This window comes from Sinohyriopsis cumingii, chromosome 7 (genome assembly GCF_028554795.1).
Source record: "Sinohyriopsis cumingii isolate HCF-2022 chromosome 7, ASM2855479v2, whole genome shotgun sequence".
NCBI lineage: Eukaryota > Metazoa > Mollusca > Bivalvia > Unionida > Unionidae > Sinohyriopsis > Sinohyriopsis cumingii.
Window position 1 is genome coordinate 42657513 of NC_142967.1, and position 20088 is coordinate 42677600.

A 20088-nucleotide genomic window follows, 5' to 3' on the forward strand; every position below is an offset into this window, starting at 1 on the left:
TGTGACCCTGACAAAAACCAATCATTTGTACTCTAAGAAATAAAAAATATAAAATATTGTTTATATCTTAAAGACAAGGCCCCATCATGACCTTGCAAACAACCAATCATTCTAAACTAAAATGGAACGTGTTTACAAAGTTGCTACAAATTCTGAAACAAGGTCAGGATTTAGATCAGCACCTAGCGTTTATAAACTAGCAGTCAAGGTCAAACTATTTTCAAAAAATGTATCATCTCTAGTGAATAAATTTACATTACAATATCATGTAAAGAAAAAAAATCAAACTGATAAACAATTAAATTGAAATATATATTAAATATGATATAATTGAATTAAATATACATAACAATGTATGTAAACTCATAGACATTAACATGTAAAAGCGGTTCAAGTCATAGTGCATTTTCCTGAAAAAATATACTCTTATAAGGCAAGATGAAGGAAAAGACCCTGAGTAAACCAAATGTGATCACCAACCAGGTACGGGCATCAAGCATACTGTAGCCCGTATGTTAACATTATCAGTTGGGTTAAGTCGCTTATTAACTTCAAAAACGGCTAAACTATAAATTCTTCTTAACATGTACTTCCGACCGCTCCAGTGGTATAGTGGTTAGAGCGTCCGCTTCGGATGCGGGAGGTCGCGGGTTCGAACTCTGGCCGAGTCATACCAAAGACTTATGAAAATGTTATTAACAGGTGCCTCGCTAGGAGCTCATCAATAAGAGATTAGTAATTAGGACTGGTCGGCCTGGTGTCCGGATAATGTGACTGGGTGTGGACATCATGCTATATGTCTGCGGCATGATGCCCCAGTTCTAGACATCACTTTAAACTGCCACACTGCAGACATACCGATATGACTGAAACATTGTTAAAGCTAAGTTAAAAATCCAAGACCACGCACAAATGTATATATTTCCTGACTGTGTACATTTTTTCACAAGTACAAGTGTTCAGATCTCTGGATGACAATGTTTCTATCAAACTTACAATTTACATATTTATTTCCTATTTTGGTTTCTCTAATTGCTGCTTGATTAAAGGGGTCAGTTCATTTGTCTTTCTCTTACAGTCATATGCTGCTAGAATAAATCGTTTACAAATAACATGATTATACTTTAACGATGGACATTTGGGATATCCAAATTGGCTTTGGTTGATTTACAAATCAAATAAACATTACGATACGAGTAAAACGCCTTTTATCGTTTGCATATAAATTAATCTTTGCAAAAGTCTTTATGGATGACAATGCTGTACGGTATTTAAGAATAAGAGAATATAAATATAAACGCGTGCTATCATTAACTGTATGCATTACTTTTAATCTATTCCACTCATTTTAACGTAATAATCTACAGGCCTAACAACCTACCTATGTGTATGTGTGCCAAATTTAAGACTACAATCGATGCTCACTCGTTTTTACCTACATATATATTTTCGAATGAATATAAAGACCTCCTGTACATATATACCACTTTCAACTGGTCAACTAAGTGGTCATTACACGCAGGTTTGACTGAATATGTAATTCAATTTTTGTTTTCTTATATTACCTTCTCAGCAGGATTATTTTGTTAATGGATATATGTGTTTTACCGTCTGTCTTGATCAAAATACGATGTAGTTTGACTTCATGACATCCAGGGGCATATATAATGAATTTTGCTGCAGTAAAATAGATCGGGGTCCGTCAAGTAGAACATTTTAATAAAAATAAAACTAAAATATGTAAATATTCATTATTACCAAATAGCATGACTTTCTAAATTAAACACTAAACGTCGATATTAAATCTATTACTATTGCGTCGAATCAAAACCATAATTTGTTAAATCAAATGTACATAAAAGTAAGATGAAGTGTCCCAGTGATGTACTGGCAACGTGACATGTGATTGATGTTCTGAAATTAACTCCTAGATTGCTGCCAATTATGTCCACGCGCCACGAGGTGCTTAATCAATCATTTTTGAGGTGATTATTGCAATAAATATCCGTTTCGCTTAAGTGGAGTAAATTAATTAAAATACTCTGATTGTGGATCCGAGACATATTAAATGATTACAAGAAGAAGCAGGTGCCACCAGATTATAGACCGAAAATGTTCACACGCGAGAATGAATAGCCGATGTATGTCAAAGTCCATATATATCTTACAATAGCAAAGCAAATGTTCAGACAATTATGTACCCGTGCAAATGTTAAGACAATTAAGTACCCATTGAAATGTTAAGGCAATTAAGTACCCATGGAAATGTTAAGGCAATTAAGTACCCATGGTAATATTAAGGCAATTAAGTACCCATGGAAATGTTAAGGCAATTAAGTACCCATGGAAATGTTAAGGCAATTAAGTACCCATGAAAATGTTAAGGCAATTAAGTATCCATGGTAATGTTAAGACAATTAAGTACCCATGGAAATGTTAAGGCAATTAAGTGCCCATGGTAACGTTAAGGCAATTAAGTACCCATGGAAATGTTAAGGCAATTAAGTACCCATGGAAATGTTAAGACAATTAAGTACCCATGGAAATGTTAAGACAATTAAGTACCCATGGAAATGTTAATGCAAATAAGTACACATGGAAATGTTAAGGCAATTAAGTACCTATGGAAATGCTAAGGCAATTAAGTACCCATGGAACTGTTAAGGCAATTAAGTACCCATGGAAATGTTAAGGCAGTTAAGTACCTATGTGAACACAACAGACTCATAATGCAAAATGTAATTTCGGAGATGACACTCCACCTCCAAGTGGTGACAGCAGCAGCAGTAGTAGTACTAGTAGTATTAGTGATTGTACAACATGGAAGCGATAGGGAGAGAAACAGCGGGACAAGGATTTTCTGGCATTGGGATGCGCTAATTGAATACATGATTCGATACATCTTTATCCGAGAAGAGGAAGTCCCAAAAACCTGCATTAGTTTTGTATACGATAAGGACTTTTTTCTCCCAAGCTACACGAACCAGAAAACGACAGGTTTAATTTTAACTTGAATGAAGATTCAGGCCTAGTATTAAAACGCAGGCACTGAAAAGATTTTTTTTCTTATCGCCAGAAAATGTCTAAGTTTAGTTCATGATTCACCTTACCTCAACTTAATATCGAAAAAGCTTATTTAACCTTCAGAGTAGAAATTGTAAACGCAAACTATTTGAGGGGAGCGATTCGAATTATTTGTTTACAGGTGTTCAGGTAATATTGACAAAATATGTATGTTTTCAAATAAAATGGCCCTATCTGATTTTAATATACCATTCACTGACTTTCAGCATAGTATCAAAATTTCATTATTTAGTAAGTGGCATGCATCGTGGAATGATGCGGTGAATAACAAGTTTCATGTAATGAAACCAACTCTAGGCGACTGGCCCCCTTCCTGCAGAACCATTCGTAGGGACGAGGTAGTCATTGCAAGAATTTTAATTGGCCATGCATATATAACCATGTTCCACATATTGAAGGGCGAAGACCCAGCTGAACGCGTCCATTACAATGAACCTTCAGTGAAGCACATTCTGAAAGACTGTTTCGATCTCCAACCATCACGTGATCGTTACTACAATGTTCAGACCATGAAGGAACTATTTGGTACCGGAAATGTTACTTGTATTTAAAATTTCTTATTTCTTGAAGGAAGTTAACATTTATTCTAAAAAATTAACTGGCTTGCGTCCTAATTATTTTGAATATTTTTAACGAACATTCTTACTGCTAATCATCTATATTTATTTTTATTATCTTTTTACAATCTGTAGAGAACATTTATCCTCCGTTGATCTTGAAACCTTCTATATTTCCACCATGTTGCAATTGTGTTTTTTGTGCTTAATTCACTCTTTCTTAACCTTTTTGAGTATTTTTCCTTGTAAAACCTTTTTTGTGACGCGATATAGCCTTACAGTACTGTTGTGTCGTAAAATCCACAATCAATCAACGATTATATACTAGTGTGCATACAAACACAGACATCGAAAACGTTATTTATTTTATTTGTCTATGGGTGTTCGTATATGCATTGACAACTAAATGTTTTTTTTTTATATTATCTATATATTAATGTTCATGTAACTGTTTACACCTAAATATTATTTATCTATGGTGTTCATATAAATATTTACATCTCAAACTTAGTACAGATTTTGTCGCTTTTCGCTATTCCTTCTCAAACATGCATGTATAATAGTCATGCATACACATAAAGCATACGTGGTTTACAAACGTAAATACGAGAAAATTTAGTCAGGCATGACTTTGGTTCAAAATATATAGTGGCCTTTCATTTTTGCGTCACAATATGCAGCAAGAAACCATCCAGGGAATATCTAGTGTGTCTTTATAATTACTTAAGAAATATATCATTTTTTTTTACATACACGGCCAAAAAGTCTTGCTGGCATTTCTGTCGAGGGGATAATTAAATACAACTTGATGTGTACCTATTTCGCCAAAACATCTGCGTTTTCTTCGCTAAAGAATAACACATCCAAACAAATGTACATCATTTTGTATACAAAAACGCAATAAACAGCCAATGTAGCTGTAACGATTAATTTACATATCAATCGTTACAGGTACATTGGCTCTTCATTGCTTTCTTGTATACAAATTAATTTGAGTTTATGAATGAAGTAGAGCTGTTCTGTCGGATGTAAACAAGGCTGCAAAATCACCTTACTTTCATGTGCAAAGCCAATATTCTACTACCAAACCCACACAAGAAAAGAAAAAAAATTAACAATGACAAGCAACCAATGTCACTACTTTTCTTTTACTACTTTTCAATAACAAAGAACCACAAAAACGTTTTCTGTCCAATTCCATTAATAATATTTTTTTAATATACGACATCATCGCCACTTACAAAGCTTACTAATTTTCTTTAAGCTGAAAGAGTAGATAATCGGTTAACATTTCCGTAAAAGAATGACCTCTTTCTACCCATATTTTTAGTTTATGAACATGATTTGTAAAATCAATATTTACATTGATGAAATCATTATGTTTTGTCTTATATCAACAAACCCGTCTATCAAATCGGTATCAGCAGATATTGTTATCATTGGTTGTCTATTTATAACTGTTGTCTGATTTGTTTGAAATCTTTGCATCTCTGCATTTTCAATAAATTTGTTCATTTTGTGGCTTCCATATATTTCCTTTTCTTATTCAGTCCCAAATTATAGAAGGTCACTTCCTCCTTTATGTTTACATAAAGAGTTAGGTGCTAACATTTCATTCTGAGTTTTATTTAAAGAACGTTTTATTACTTCTACGTCAATTCATTATCATAAAATGTTCAACTTCTGGTTCGTAAACGAGGCTTAATTAATGTATATTGACGTTCATCTAAATTTAAACTATTCCTAATGTTTTTTTTTTTTATTCATCAACTACATTTAGAGGTAGCTGTTGAGGAGTATGAAATCCCTTTATAGATAAATTATCAGTATAAGGTTGATCAAAGCTTACATTCGAAGTTTGATCACTTGATTCACTGGTATCAACAAGGCGATACAAATCATTCTTGCATTCATTATTATCGAATTAAACTCTGCCAAAGTTGGCCAATTTTACACTATTTAAATGGATTAAACACAACTTGTAAATATATTTTGTTTTGCACAAGATGAAACTACAAGTGTCATGAACTCTGCAAAACAAAGCAATAAAGAAGAAAAACACAAACGGGAATAAAAAACGAGTGCATACAAAAGAAATATACAGGAACGTAAGTGCTGAAAGTTTTCTTACAAGGATGTATTTGAAAAGATGGACGGAAAACAAATTAAGAAAACATAAGAATTTGTCAATGCTAGATTAGCTAAAATAATAGTCATTATCATATACAGTCATCGTACGACCGATGTCTCTCTTGGATAAATTCCCTTCCAATTGATAATAAGATATTTTACTACATTTTTTCCATTGGCATTACTTTTTCAGCATTAAGTGCGACAAAGGTTAATACTATTCAAATTCTTAAATATTTGTTTAAAAAAAAAACCATGCAAGCATATTCGTTTAAACTAGAACGTTGAAACTCAGAACACTGAACACATTGAAATTAATGACTTAACGCATGTGTACTGGATTTGCTATTAGCGATGCATTTGTACCACTAACACTGACTGTAACAACTGTTCTTATCACATGTTATATGTTTGCCACATATTTAAATCAATGAAAGAGCAAGGCGAATACAGTTCATAAAGAGAAAGAAGAAACTAAATCAAAACCAACTAAGATGTTTCTAAGAATATTATCAATGATAAGGTTCTAATTTGAAAAACGTATATGTTTTATCATGCACTGTTTTATTTTATGATGTCATTTTAAAATTTGTAGAAATGTTTTCACTAACACCCATGTATCTAGTGTTTCACAAGTTACAACATAGTTTATTTTGCTTTCGATTGGAAACATCAAATGCAACACAAAGGTGACCATGATCTATCTCTAACCATGATCTATCTCTAACCATCATCTATTTCTAACCATCATCTATTTCTAAGTCTCGTTCACCAACACCTTAAGTCTTCGTAAGTTGTAGCCATCTTCTATAGAATTTAACTGACGGAACACAAAATGTTTGTATCGTAGTTTTGTTTTTCTTATTTTATGTTTTGATTTTAATGCTATTAAAATCATAACTTTTGCTTATATCATTTATGCTGTGATTTCATAATTGTTGTATTATTTATTTATTTTGTTAGGTATTGTCTATTTTAATTCCAAGTTTTAGATTAGTGACGTCTTTATACTAGGTTTGCAATATAACCGTTTCCGTCGCACTCATTAACGACTATTTGTTGCATTTTGAACGTATTTTGGTTTTTAAGTTCTGTTAAAAAATTAATTGTACAGCTAGAAGCTACTTCTTTAAACTTTGAAGAGGATTAACGAGCAAGATAACAATTTATAAACAAATTTCAATCTGAAAACATTTAGTTGAAAGAGGGTGTTCAATAACACGTTTTCGGTTCATTTTCTTGCAAAATAAATGGAAGGAGAAGAGGGAAACTCAGAAAATTTCAAAGTCTGCAGAACATCCACAGAAGGTATCTTCACAAAAGAAGAAATATGTGCATGTAGTTGAACATCGACCACTTGGGAGACGTTTACTTGAATTTAAAATGCCCAAGCAGATATATTACATTAAGGGCAAAATGAAACTAAGATTATGGCCGATATATAGATTTACGTGTTTTATCTCCGAGTCTGAAGTTTTTGTACTTTTGTTTTAGACTTTTAAACAGGAAAACAACACCATGTGTACCACCAATGTATAGAATAGTTCCAGCTTCAGACAACGCAGTTCAGTTTAGGATGTTAAAGATAAACGAAATTTGTAAAAAATCTCTAGAAAATTATAGTAATTTAGAATACACAGTTAGTACGATTAAAAAGACGTAACAAATCAAACACAGCAAAACTATCTAGAAATGAAAAATCTTATTTATCGATTTTACATTCATTATTTTCTCAACTTTTCAATCTGTTGAATTTGAATGTTCGTCCATCGGTTTCGATCACGAACACAGCTTCAGTAATCTGTTGCCAATCAGTGTGTACGGAGATGTCTAGTGAGGCCAGTCTGGGCACGTAAGCATGTTGGCAGTTCTGACCTTACGAATGGCACGTTTTCTCTGCGCCTCAGCAATTTTCTGCTGTTCTGCATCGCGGGCACCAGATGTGATCTATCTACGCCAGGAGAGACGGTCCTGCACAAATATCTTCCACGAGGCACTGTTGATATGCAGGTTTATCAAGGATGCCTTCAGTCCTTGAAATGCTTCTTTTGTTCTCCAAGAGCGCGCTTGCCCTCGCAGAGTTCTCCAAAGAGTATCTGTTATGGAATCCCTTCCTCAGGCATCTAACTTCTGCCCTCTGGAGCAATGTCATGCCGGATGGGATGTCGGCCCTTGTGAGGACATCGGCATCAGGACTTTTGTCATGCCACCTTATTCGCATAATCTTTCCGAACCAGCTCCACGTCTCGCGGGCATACAGGAGAGTGGTTAGCACTTCAGCACAGAACACTTTCATCTTTATGTTAATGCTGATTCCTCTGAGGTCCCACAAATTCCTACGTATTCTCCCGAAGGCTGAGAAGTCATTGTAAATTCTAGTGTTGACCTCAATTTCATCGTTGACTGCTCTTGAGAGGTTGCTGTCCAGACAAGTTAACTGACAACAGCCTGAAGGTTCTGACCTTCACTGTGATGCTTGGTTCACAATATGGTTCCCAGGAGCAGGTTGGTAAATGAAACGAGTCTTTTGTTGCTGAGTGCGAGGATGTAGTTGTCGCATGCATAAGCGAACCTGTCCATGCTGGTCTGCATGTCTTCGTCTGAGCTGGCATTGATGGCGCAATTATGAGCAAAGAGAAAGTCCCTAATGACTGTTTTATTCATCTTCGTTACTATTCGCTTGGGTTTGAACAAGTTCCCATCAGTCCGGTATCTGACATGGATGCCCTCATCACTGTTTTGGAACGCATCTGTGAGCATGGCAGTGAACATCATGCTCAAGAGTGTTGGGAGCCAGAGTGCAGCATTGCTTGATGCCATTTGTGACTGGGAAGGGATCTGAGGGTTTGCCGTTGTCCATTAGGTGGGCGATCATGCCGTCGTGGAACTGACAAACGACCGTCATGAACTTAATCAGTCAGTCGAAATTTGCCATGATCCTCTTAAGTCCATCCCTGCTGACTGTCGAACGCCTTCCTCAGGTCAACAAATGTTGTGAAACGTTCTCTGTGTTGCTTCTGGAATTGTCGTGCAGCAAATATCATGTCGTGTCGCACGGCCTAGGCGGAAACCAAACTGGCTTTCTTTCCTGAGTATGTGGAACATTATTTTATATTTTCTTCACCAATAATTTATTGACCTTCGGTTGTAAAATTATTCATCTTCGTCGAACTGTATATTTTCTGTTTTGCCCTAATTGTAAGTGTCACTGAAAGCTTTGTGTATGTTATGTCCCTTTCCTGTTTTAATTATTTTAACCCAAGCATATCTGGTAAGATATATATTGCTGTCTAGACGTATTTGCATCCGTTGTTGTACTCTTCATACGATTGCATGTCAATAATATCTGCTTGCTACTGGCTATCCAAATACCTATCATGATTTAGCATTCTTCTGCAATTTATGTGTAGTTCATTTAGTTAACTAGTCGTTCAATTTCGAGTATTTATTTAATCTTTCCCATAATTGATTCATATTTGTATAAGAAGCAGTAATTTCCGGGTAATTAAAAAACCGATTTGAATGCTGTTCTTATATCATCTAATTTAAACTACATTTTTATCTTAAATTAGTTTAATTGGTCTTATTGTAATCAAATTTACGATATTTGAAGAAATTGAATATATATATATATATATATATATATATATATATATATATATATATATATATATATATATATATATATATATATATATATATATATATATATATATATATATATATATATATATATATATATATATATATATATATATATATATATATATATATATATATATATATACGTTTCTATCATTTTTATTACGGCAACGGTTACAATATCTAAAGAAGTATTTGCTCATTTTCAGGTTGTGCTTTAAAACATTGTCTCATAAAATAGCATAAGTCAAATTCGTATTATAATTCCCATTCGTACATCAAGAAAACTATTCTTACTTGTCTTAAAACCGCATTAAAAGATTGCATTTAAATTTTAGTACGTATAGAATCTCCGTTTTTTGTCTCCGTGTGGAGGGTGGAAAAGTATTGGCTTTCTGTAAAATGAAAATAAAGGGATTTGTGGCCCTGCTGTCTGGAATCAGGACAAACAGCACGTATACTACTTATGAAGTATGATTATCAAAGGTTTTATATGTCATTTTAGATTCCCTTTCTACTCTGCTCAATATGGAGTTTCAAGATCTATATATAATGACTGCAACAAAACCAGATATATAATTATAAAAAAATACAGTTATAAATTTAAGCGAATGACAGATGAATAATATTTCTATATGCACAAGATATTATAATGGTCTGGGAGATTTAAAAATAAATATATCAAGTGTTACATTCTGCAGTAATAATAGATTCATTTCCTGGCTTTCCATTATAGCGATCATATGAATTGTTAGACATTAATATTCATTTCCTGGGAGGGGTGGTGGCTTTTTTTTATCCAAATAGATGGACCCAAGATGCGAGATCAGATAGGAAAACAATATCTAGAGAGAAACAGTTTGTAAACTAATCATAAAAATAAGCTTACGTAACTATTATACGTTCGGATTTGCTCACTAGTTTCAGTTTATGCAATAACACGTATTGAAGAACGGCTTACGTTGTTATATTGTGTATGTTACGTGGTTACGATTCGTCACATAATTGTTTGTTTCTTCCTTCTTTCAAGTTATGGGTCAAGATTCTGATAGGGACCTGAATTATAAACCAAAGAGTAATGGGCTAGGAACAGCTCCACTCTCCTCATTTTGTCACTCTGGGATGTCGGCGTGACTTATTATTTTTTAACTTTACAAGTATATTATAACTTCAGATCTGCTTGTAAATACTCTGCGATTTAATGATATGTTCTGGTATATGGTGTCAAATCGTACAAGTAACTTAATTAAAAGGTGACAGGAAGTATTTGCTTCTAGCCTCGCTCGAATGAGGTGGTAAGCTCTATGACTTGCAATATATAAAGAAAGAGTCTCAACTTTCTGTACTAGTCTTTTGATCATGTAGTTAAGCTGTTTGTTTGTAAGAATGCAACGTGGTGGCTTTAGATATGAGTCATACAGACAATTTTGCTGTGTTGTTGTTGGTTTGTGAAAAGAAAATAAGATTTTGCAGTTACCTTGTGTTCATTTTATTATTAATTTTGTTTTCGTAGGGTAGGTGGAAGAGTGTTGACTTTCTATAAAGTGACAATAAGAGGATTTGTTGCCTTGCTTACGGGGGTCAGGACACACAGCACGTATACTACTTATGAAGTATGATTATCAATGCTTGACAATATGAATCATCGAAAAATGAAAATCAATATGCCGTTATAGTGTTTTTAATAGACCCTAATGAACCATGATACGGATATCCTAATTAAAAGAAGCCTTTTATTCCGCGGACTTTGTCCTGTTGTGGGGTTTTAATATCGTCCGGGTGAACGAGTGTCGCCAATATCGGGATCAATAGTTTGTCATTTCACCATCGGTTTAACCGGTGCCAAAGGACATTTTCACCAGATAAGAGAAAAGCTGAAGATTTACACAACAAGAGACCAGGCAATGGCGAAAATAACTCAGTAATTGATTATAAGGCCAGAAATATTGATATTAGAAAGGATCTTTCTAGATTTTATAATCAGATCTTTGTTATGGGCTTCACCGCGGATGAAAAATGTTAGGTCAGAACTAGGAAAAGTCTGCGGGAAGGGTTGACATTAACTGTTAGGTCATCTAGCATTGCTACCTGAACCGCAGAATCCAAAGGGTGCCACATATGGAGAGAATTTCTGCTCTAGCATAAAATATTGTCATTGCCGAAAGCAAAGACTTCAACAAATGGCTTTCAGAAATATTTCCAAAACATTATATAGTGTGATTCAGTATTAAATAAAATGTGCTCTTTTATGATCCAAAGCACACGATACGCCATTTATTTAAACCAAATAATTTACTACTGAAGCTGATACATGAAGCGTACGCTTTTTTCATCCTCGGTCAGGTTATTTAAGTGCATTGTGATCTCAAACTTGATCGATCACATTATCGTACAGGTGTAATTGTCCTTATCGATCACGTACAACATTATCCTACGGTATTATTGTATTTTATGTAACAGAAAATCATTAAGACACAAAAAAGAAACTGATAAATATAAACATGCCTTTAAAAATGCTCGTCGGAAAAGCACTTGATCTATTTATATGACAAAATAATGCTTAAACATGACATGCATATAAGAAAACAAGTGATACATGAAAGGTCAAATAATATTATGGAAATCGGATGAGTCGTCTTTACTGAATTTTCAACATAAACCAATATTTATTTCTTTTATTGTACAATATTGTACAGGTTAAGGATGTCTGTAATTTCTCGATAAAAGAATAAAACAACTACTGAACTAAACGTGCAATTGCTGCGGTTAAACCAAACAATGAGTGTTCAAGGTAACGTTTGTGTCTTCATTCCTCTTGGTTACAATGATCCATGGGCTTTTCTTTCGCAAGCACGCTCTAGATTTATATTATTTCTTTAAAACTGTTCCGACTGGCCCTCCCGTTAGAATTAACGTTTCAGCTAATGGTTGTGAAGTATCGCGATACCAGTCATTGGTTTGATTTTTGTGGTCTATTATCTATCATGATAAATGATACAATTATGAGGAGAGACTTAGGGACTTGGCCTTTTCGTGAGATAAACGTGGAACTTAACGCTTTCACCCACAATCTTATTGTCAGGGATGAAGATGGTCAGTGTAATTCCCGTTCTCATTTAGGCATGTAGATATGTTTAGGATTTTGCTATCAGGGGATAAAGACACACACAGGAACGAATGCTCATTATACAATTCCCGTACTCATTTAGGTATGTAGATACGTTTAGGGTTAGGCTATCAGGGAATAAAAACACACTCTGGAACGAATGCTCATTATACAATTCCCGTTCTCATTTAGGTATGTAGATACGTTTAGGGTTAGGCTATCAGGGGATAAAGACACACTCAATAACAAATGCTCATTATATAACTCCCGTTCTCATTTAGGTATGTAGATACGTTTAGGATTTCGCTATCAGGGGATAAAGACACACTCAATAACAAATGCTCATTATATAACTCCCGTTCTCATTTAGGTATGTAGATACGTTTAGGGTTTTGCTATCAGGGAATAAAAACACACTCTGGAACGAATGCTCATTATACAATTCTAATACATGACCCAGAGTCCTATCCCCTGCTGGGGGAAGACTAAGGGGGCAAATACTGGGGGCACAAGTTACCTTTAAATGCCGTACAAGTACATAGTTTAATAGTTTACAATTTCCATGCGATTAACTTGGGGTTTCGCCCCAAGGAATAGGGACTGATACAATTGCTTAATCCATAGCCAAACGTAAAATAATTATTAACTGCCTAAAATGGTAATGTACTCGAAAAATCATACTTCATAGAAAATATAAATTAATTTGTATCAAAACATGTAATAAAAATTAGGATGACCTTTCGTCATTAACCGTATACCCCTCGTATGTATGTATATCATCTCATTGTGATGAAATAATAAAATTTCTGTTGCATAAGTTCATGAAATTTCTAAAGATAATTTTAAAGTAACGTGCTTACATACAATCGGTAATCCTAAGTACACGTTGCATAATTATTTATAGCATACATTTTTCCGCAAGAAAAGCCAGACAAAAATGACCTTAGTAGAATAACGTTGACCTAAAGAGTTGACTAGATTGCTAAGAACCAAGAGTCAATCGATTTATTTGCTATCAATTTATTTCCTCTATATTTTAGTTTTGTTTGTTTGTTTGTTTGTTTTGTTTAAGTTGGATTTGTTCCTTTTTACGGGTCTCTTTTGCATTATATCCAAAATGATATAAAGGGAGATAGGCTTCACGATATATCGGTACCTTTAGTGGTTGTAGGGGTGGGGTGGAGATGGGGCACAGACGTGCAAGCTTAAAAATCCCTGAATTTAAAATTCATAACTGAAGAAGGTCTAAGTCGAGAAAATTACGCATTCTCGATAGTTTTATGATCACATGTATAGCTTATTCCTATTTGACGTCACAATCTTTCCAAACAGTTACACTTATATTCTGAGATACAGTTTCGTGCTCAAAGGGTTTCGGGAATTAGTATCCAGTCGTACTGTAGATGTTAGCCAATTAGTATCCTGCCGTACTGTAAGCGATTAGTCAATTAGCATCCAGCCGTATTGTAAGGTACTAGTCCATTAGTGTCCAGTCGTAGTGTACGATACTAAGCCTGCCAGTAGCTTCTCGTGGGTCGGTGGTTCTTCCCTGGGTTTTCCAAGGTTCTTCCTCCACCAGTTATACTGGCCGCCAAGTATAGCCTATCCTGTGCTGAAAAATGGTGTTAAACCCTAGAACAACAACAACAACAAGTGTACGATACTAGTCAATTAGTATCCAGTTATATTGTAAGATACTAGTCAATTAGTATCCAGTCATATTGTAAGCAAATAGTCAATTAGTATCCAGTCATATTGTAAGATGATAGTTAATTAATGTCCAGTTATACTGGAAGATACTAGTCAATTAGTGTCTAGTTATATTGGAAGATCCTATTCAATTAGTGTCCAGTTATATTGGAAGATACTTCTCAATAAGTATTCAGCTGTATTGTAAGACACTATTCAACAAATGTTCAGTCCTATTGTAAGATACTATTCAACAAATGTTTAGTCCTTTTGTAATATACTATTCAACAAATGTTCAGTCCTATTGTAATATAATATTCAACAAATGTTCAGTCCTATTGTAAGATACTATTCAACAAATGTTCAGTCCTATTGTAATGTATTATTCAAAAAATGTTCAGTCCTATTGTAATATACTATTCAACAAATGTTCAGTCCTATTGTAATATACTATTCAACAAATGTTCAGTCCTATTGTAAAATACTATTCAACAAATGTTCAGTCCTATTGTAAGGGACTAGACAACAAATATTCAGTCGTATTGTAGGATACTTCACAATAAGTGTCCAGTGGTATTGTAATATTCTGCTGAATTAGTGTGCAGTCTTATTGAAAGGCATTGTTCAACGAGAGCATTGTTACATTTTAAGGTGCTGCTCATTAAGTGTCCAGCTGTATTGTAAGATACTGCTTAATTAGTGTCCAGTCTTATTGTAAGGTACTGTTAAAGTAGTGTCCAGTCCTATTGTAAAATACTAGTCAATTAGTGTCCAGTAGTATTGTAAGATACTGCTTAATTAGTGTCCAGTCTTACTGTAAGGTACTGTTAAAGTAGTGTCCAGTCATTTTTGTAAAATACTAGTCAATTAGTGTCAAGTCATATTGTAAGATACTGCTTAATTAGTGTCCAGTCTTACTGTAAGGTACTGTTAAAGTAGTGTCCAGTCTTATTGTAAAATACTAGTCAATTAGTGTCAAGTCATATTGTAAGATACTGCTTAATTAGTGTCCAGTCTTACTGTAAGGTACTGTTAAAGTAGTGTCCAGTCTTATTGTAAAATACTAGTCAATTAGTGTCAAGTCATATTGTAAGATACTGCTTAATTAGTGTCCAGTCTTACTGTAAGGTACTGTTAAAGTAGTGTCCAGTCCTATTGTAAAATACTAGTCAATTAGTGTCAAGTCATATTGTAAGATACTGCTTGATTAGCGTCCTGTCTTACTGTAAGGTACTGTTAAAGTAGTGTCCAGTCTTATTGTAAAATACTAGTCAATTAGTGTCAAGTCATATTGTAAGATACTGTTTAATTAGTGTCCAGTCTTATTGTAAGGTACTGTTAAAGTAGTGTCCAGTCCTATTGTAAAATACTAGTCAATTAGTGTCCAGCTGTATTGTAAGATACTGCTTAATTAGTGTCCAGTCTTACTGTAAGGTACTGTTAAAGTAGTGTCCAGTCCTATTGTAAAATACTAGTCAATTAGTGTCAAGTCATATTGTAAGATACTGCTTAATTAGTGTCCAGTCTTATTGTAAGGTACTGTTAAAGTAGTGTCCAGTCCTATTGTAAAATACTAGTCAGTTAGTGTTAAGTAGTATTGTAAGATACTGCTTAATTAGTGTCCAGTCTTATTGTAAGGTACTGTTAAAGTAGTGTCCAGTCCTATTGTAAAATACTAGTCAATTAGTGTCCAGCTGTATTGTAAGATACTGCTTAATTAGTGTCCAGTCTTACTGTAAGGTACTGTTAAAGTAGTGTCCAGTCCTATTGTAAAATGCTAGTCAGTTAGTGTCCAGCTGTATTGTAAGATACTGCTTAATTAGTGTCCAGTCTTACTGTAAGGTACTGTTAAAGTAGTGTCCAGTCCTATTGTAAAATACTAGTCAATTAGTGTCCAGCTGTATTGTAAGATACTGCTTAATTAGTGTCCAGTCTTACTGTAAGGTACTGTTAAAGTAGTGTCCAGTCCTATTGTAAAATACTAGTCAATTAGTGTCCAGCTGTATTGTAAGATACTGCTTAATTAGTGTCCAGTCTTACTGTAAGGTACTGTTAAAGTAGTGTCCAGTCCTATTGTAAAATACTAGTCAATTAGTGTCCAGCTGTATTGTAAGATACTGCTTAATTAGTGTCCAGTCTTACTGTAAGATACTGTTAAAGTAGTGTCCAGTCCTATTGTAAAATATTTGCTCAGTTAGATTCGCTGCGTTGGTTCTTACTATATGGTATTACCTGTTTTTCGTTACATACGACTGACAGACAGATTAACACTAGATAAGACAATGTTTATTTCTTTCAGCGTATGCCTACTTGGGTTTCATCGAAGATCCTCGAACTGCTATGTTAGATTTACCAACGTGGTGATAGTTTCAACTGTGGTTCACTTTAGCTCCCTTATATTTACAGTCGCTATGCGAAATAAAACTGATTAAAGTGCTGTCAAACAGTGCCATATCTGGCCAAATTATTCTTGCAAACAGACTGATTTATGTCCCTTGAAAATCATAGCTTTGCGATAAAACATATTTTCCGAAAGGTTGGGTGAATGCATTTAGAACATTGCTTGCATCAAGTAAGGAAGATACACTCTCAGCATATATTTCCTAGTTTTAGCCACTCACGCAACAAGATAAAACAAAATCTAGAGAAGTTATGTATGTAGGGGCCTATTCATTAAATATGTATATAATTTGTTAAATTTATTCTGCACAATTACGTCAACATTTAAGTTTAGAATCTTTCAAGTACAAAAATCTTTGTGCAACGAAAAATTCAATTTGGATCCATTTTGCAGTGCTCGGTAATATATATATATATATATATATATATATATATATATATATATATATATATATATATATATATATATATATATATATATATATATATATATATATATATATATATATATATATATATATATATATATATATATATATCGTGTTGCTGTTACTATATTTACTTACATAATTATTTGATTTGTTAGAATCAATTGTTCTATTAACTAATCACTTGTAAACTGTATAATTAAATCGGAAAAATTAACTATATAACTTCAATATTCATGCAGAACGGTGACAAACGGATATTTTAAATATTTTTTTTACAGCATGTTGTAAGCACCGGCAGACTTTAAATTAAATGTTCCATGGTAAATGGGGTTATTGAGGGTATTTATCTCAATTATCGATCTTTCTATGGAATTCAGCAACTCGTTTCCAAGAACTATCGTTTTTGTCGCTTTTATTTCTTTTGCTTTTGTTTCTTTTCCCAGTATTTCTGGAAAAGGATTTATCTATTCGTGCGCCATTCTTATTGCAACTGGTTGTTCAGAACGTAGTCTTCATGCTATATGTTCTCGGGTTGCTTATCAGACAGAACAGTTTCAATTTTTGTTTATTTTAATTTTTTATTTATATAGGTGTATTTGAATAAATAAATCTTAAGTATAAATTTGTTTGAGCACTTATTTCACACTGATTTCTTTCGGTTTTAACACTTTTAAAAAAAAAAAATTCTCTTTTGTCACTTTTTAAAACGATTCTGAAGGTTTCCAATACGTCTTTTAAAGTCTACAACGGTCTACAACGCACTCACACGACTTTCGTTTATATTATGCATTTAACTTTCCCGAAGCGATTTGTATATGTATTATGTCGTAAATCTCATCATTAATAAAAACAATGACTACAGAACGTCGATTTTGTATCGTTGGAGGCAAAACGCTCCTAGCTGATTTCGCGCGGAAGTGACGCAATGCAGGGAACACGAGGATATTTCTTCTGTAGTGAAGTTACCATTTTTGGTTCCTTCATAACCTTATAAATTTGTAAGTTAATTCGAGCCATCTTCCATTTTTTCTTCTTTTTCTAATTATTTTGAGTATAATTTTACAATTATTTTTTTAAAGTTATTCAACATCATCTTTTAACCGTACTTCTCGTGAACTTAAATCCATCTTAAGAATAAATTGAACGATCCCACTTGTAAAATATAACGTATACAATTATATTAGTAGGAAAATAATTTTAAAGCTAACAAATGAAGACCATGATATTGAAAATGCAAAACAAGACGTCATCACAGCTCTCAACAAAACAAACTATATCTAATGAGAGATTTTAATCCAATTAAATGGTGTTGAATGGCAAAAGTGGGCTACGTTGAATTGATAATCCATTTAACGATCATGAAGATAGGGACGACCTTTAATATTAATCTAATAAGATAAAGATGTTACAGAATATCGATATATTGGGAAATTTTTAACTCTCAACATACTCCTGTTTCTGCATATGTAGTGGATAAATACAAAATATTCATAAAACCAACACTATTTAAACGTTGATGATGCATAATACACACTGACTAGTCGCCATTTAAAGACTTAAAATTGAAAGGTGTACTACCAAGGGGTAGGTAAAGATCCTTTACAAATTTATAAAAATATATAGATCAAAAAAAAGATGAGATCATATAACTCTTCAGTAACGCGAAAAGCGGTGGGACTGATTTTCTCGTAATTTCGGGTTGATAAAAAGGTTGGGTCGGACAAAGGAAATAAATAAATGGAAACAAATAAATAACAGACTTACAAATATGAATTTACAACAATATTTGGATCTCACTTTTCAGAAAAGGCAGTAAAAGAAAGTTGATTAGGAAATCGAAATGGAATTAACACAAAATTAACCATTTGGACAACAAGTGTGAAACTTACCAAACGAAGTATGTGAATATTATAAATGAATTTGTAGTGGGTTACCTCCCTTATTATATACACTGGAAGAAGGTACAGGTTTGAGGTTATGAAGATGCGTAAAAAGCAGCGGAATCAAGACTTCGTCAAAATTACAACAAATTAAATTGCAAGATCTGCTATAAAATACCAAGGATAAGAACACATCTAATTGGACTTTTAGCATATTTTAAAAATGATTTCAATGAAAATCTCAGCAACAATAAAAAAACAAAGTGCGAGAAAAGTTTATATTAGGTGAACAATTCAAATACTTCTTTAAGTAAATTTGTGTAACAATATGAGAGAGAGAGAGAGAGAGATTTGGATTTTAATTTTATTGCTACGATATCAGCAGTGTGACAGTTTAAAGTGATGTCTATCACTTGGGCATCATGCCGCAGACACGTACCATCATGTCCCAACCAGCCACATTAACACCAGGCCAACCCATACTAAAACTAACCACTTCTTGTTGAGCACCATGCGAGGCAGCTGCAAATACCATTTTCATAAATCTTTGGTATGACTCGGCCTGGCATCGAACCCGCGACCTTCCTCATAAGAGGCGGACGCTCTAACCACTAAGGCCACCGGAGCGGTGAGTTCAAGACGTAAAATGAAATCCTAAAGTTCCTTTGTCACCATTTTAATGTGAGTATTATTTTTGTTTTCATTTGGCTTTCTTTAGAAGAAGGGTGGGCTCGGCGTCATAAGGATTTGGTATATAATATGTTTTTACATAAAACCTAGTTATCCAAAGTCATCCAATTAATGCCGATTTAACAATCTCCACTTCCTTTAGTGGAAATCCTAAGAGTAACATACGTTACAATGTATTTTGACAATACAAGTTACTCACGCAACAAATTATTTCGGTGACTGATAATAGTCATCACATCTTTCACAGCTAAATTATTGTCATCTAATATTTCACATCTAATTTATCGTCATCTCATCTCACATCTAAATTATCATCTCATCTCTTACATCTAAATTACTTTTATCTCTTATTTTACATATAAATTATCATCATCTCATCTCTCACATCTAAATTATCGTCATCTTATCTCTCGCATCTATATTATCATCATCTCCTCTTTCACATCTAAAGTTTCGGGGTCCTTTTTTAGTATCTGCCT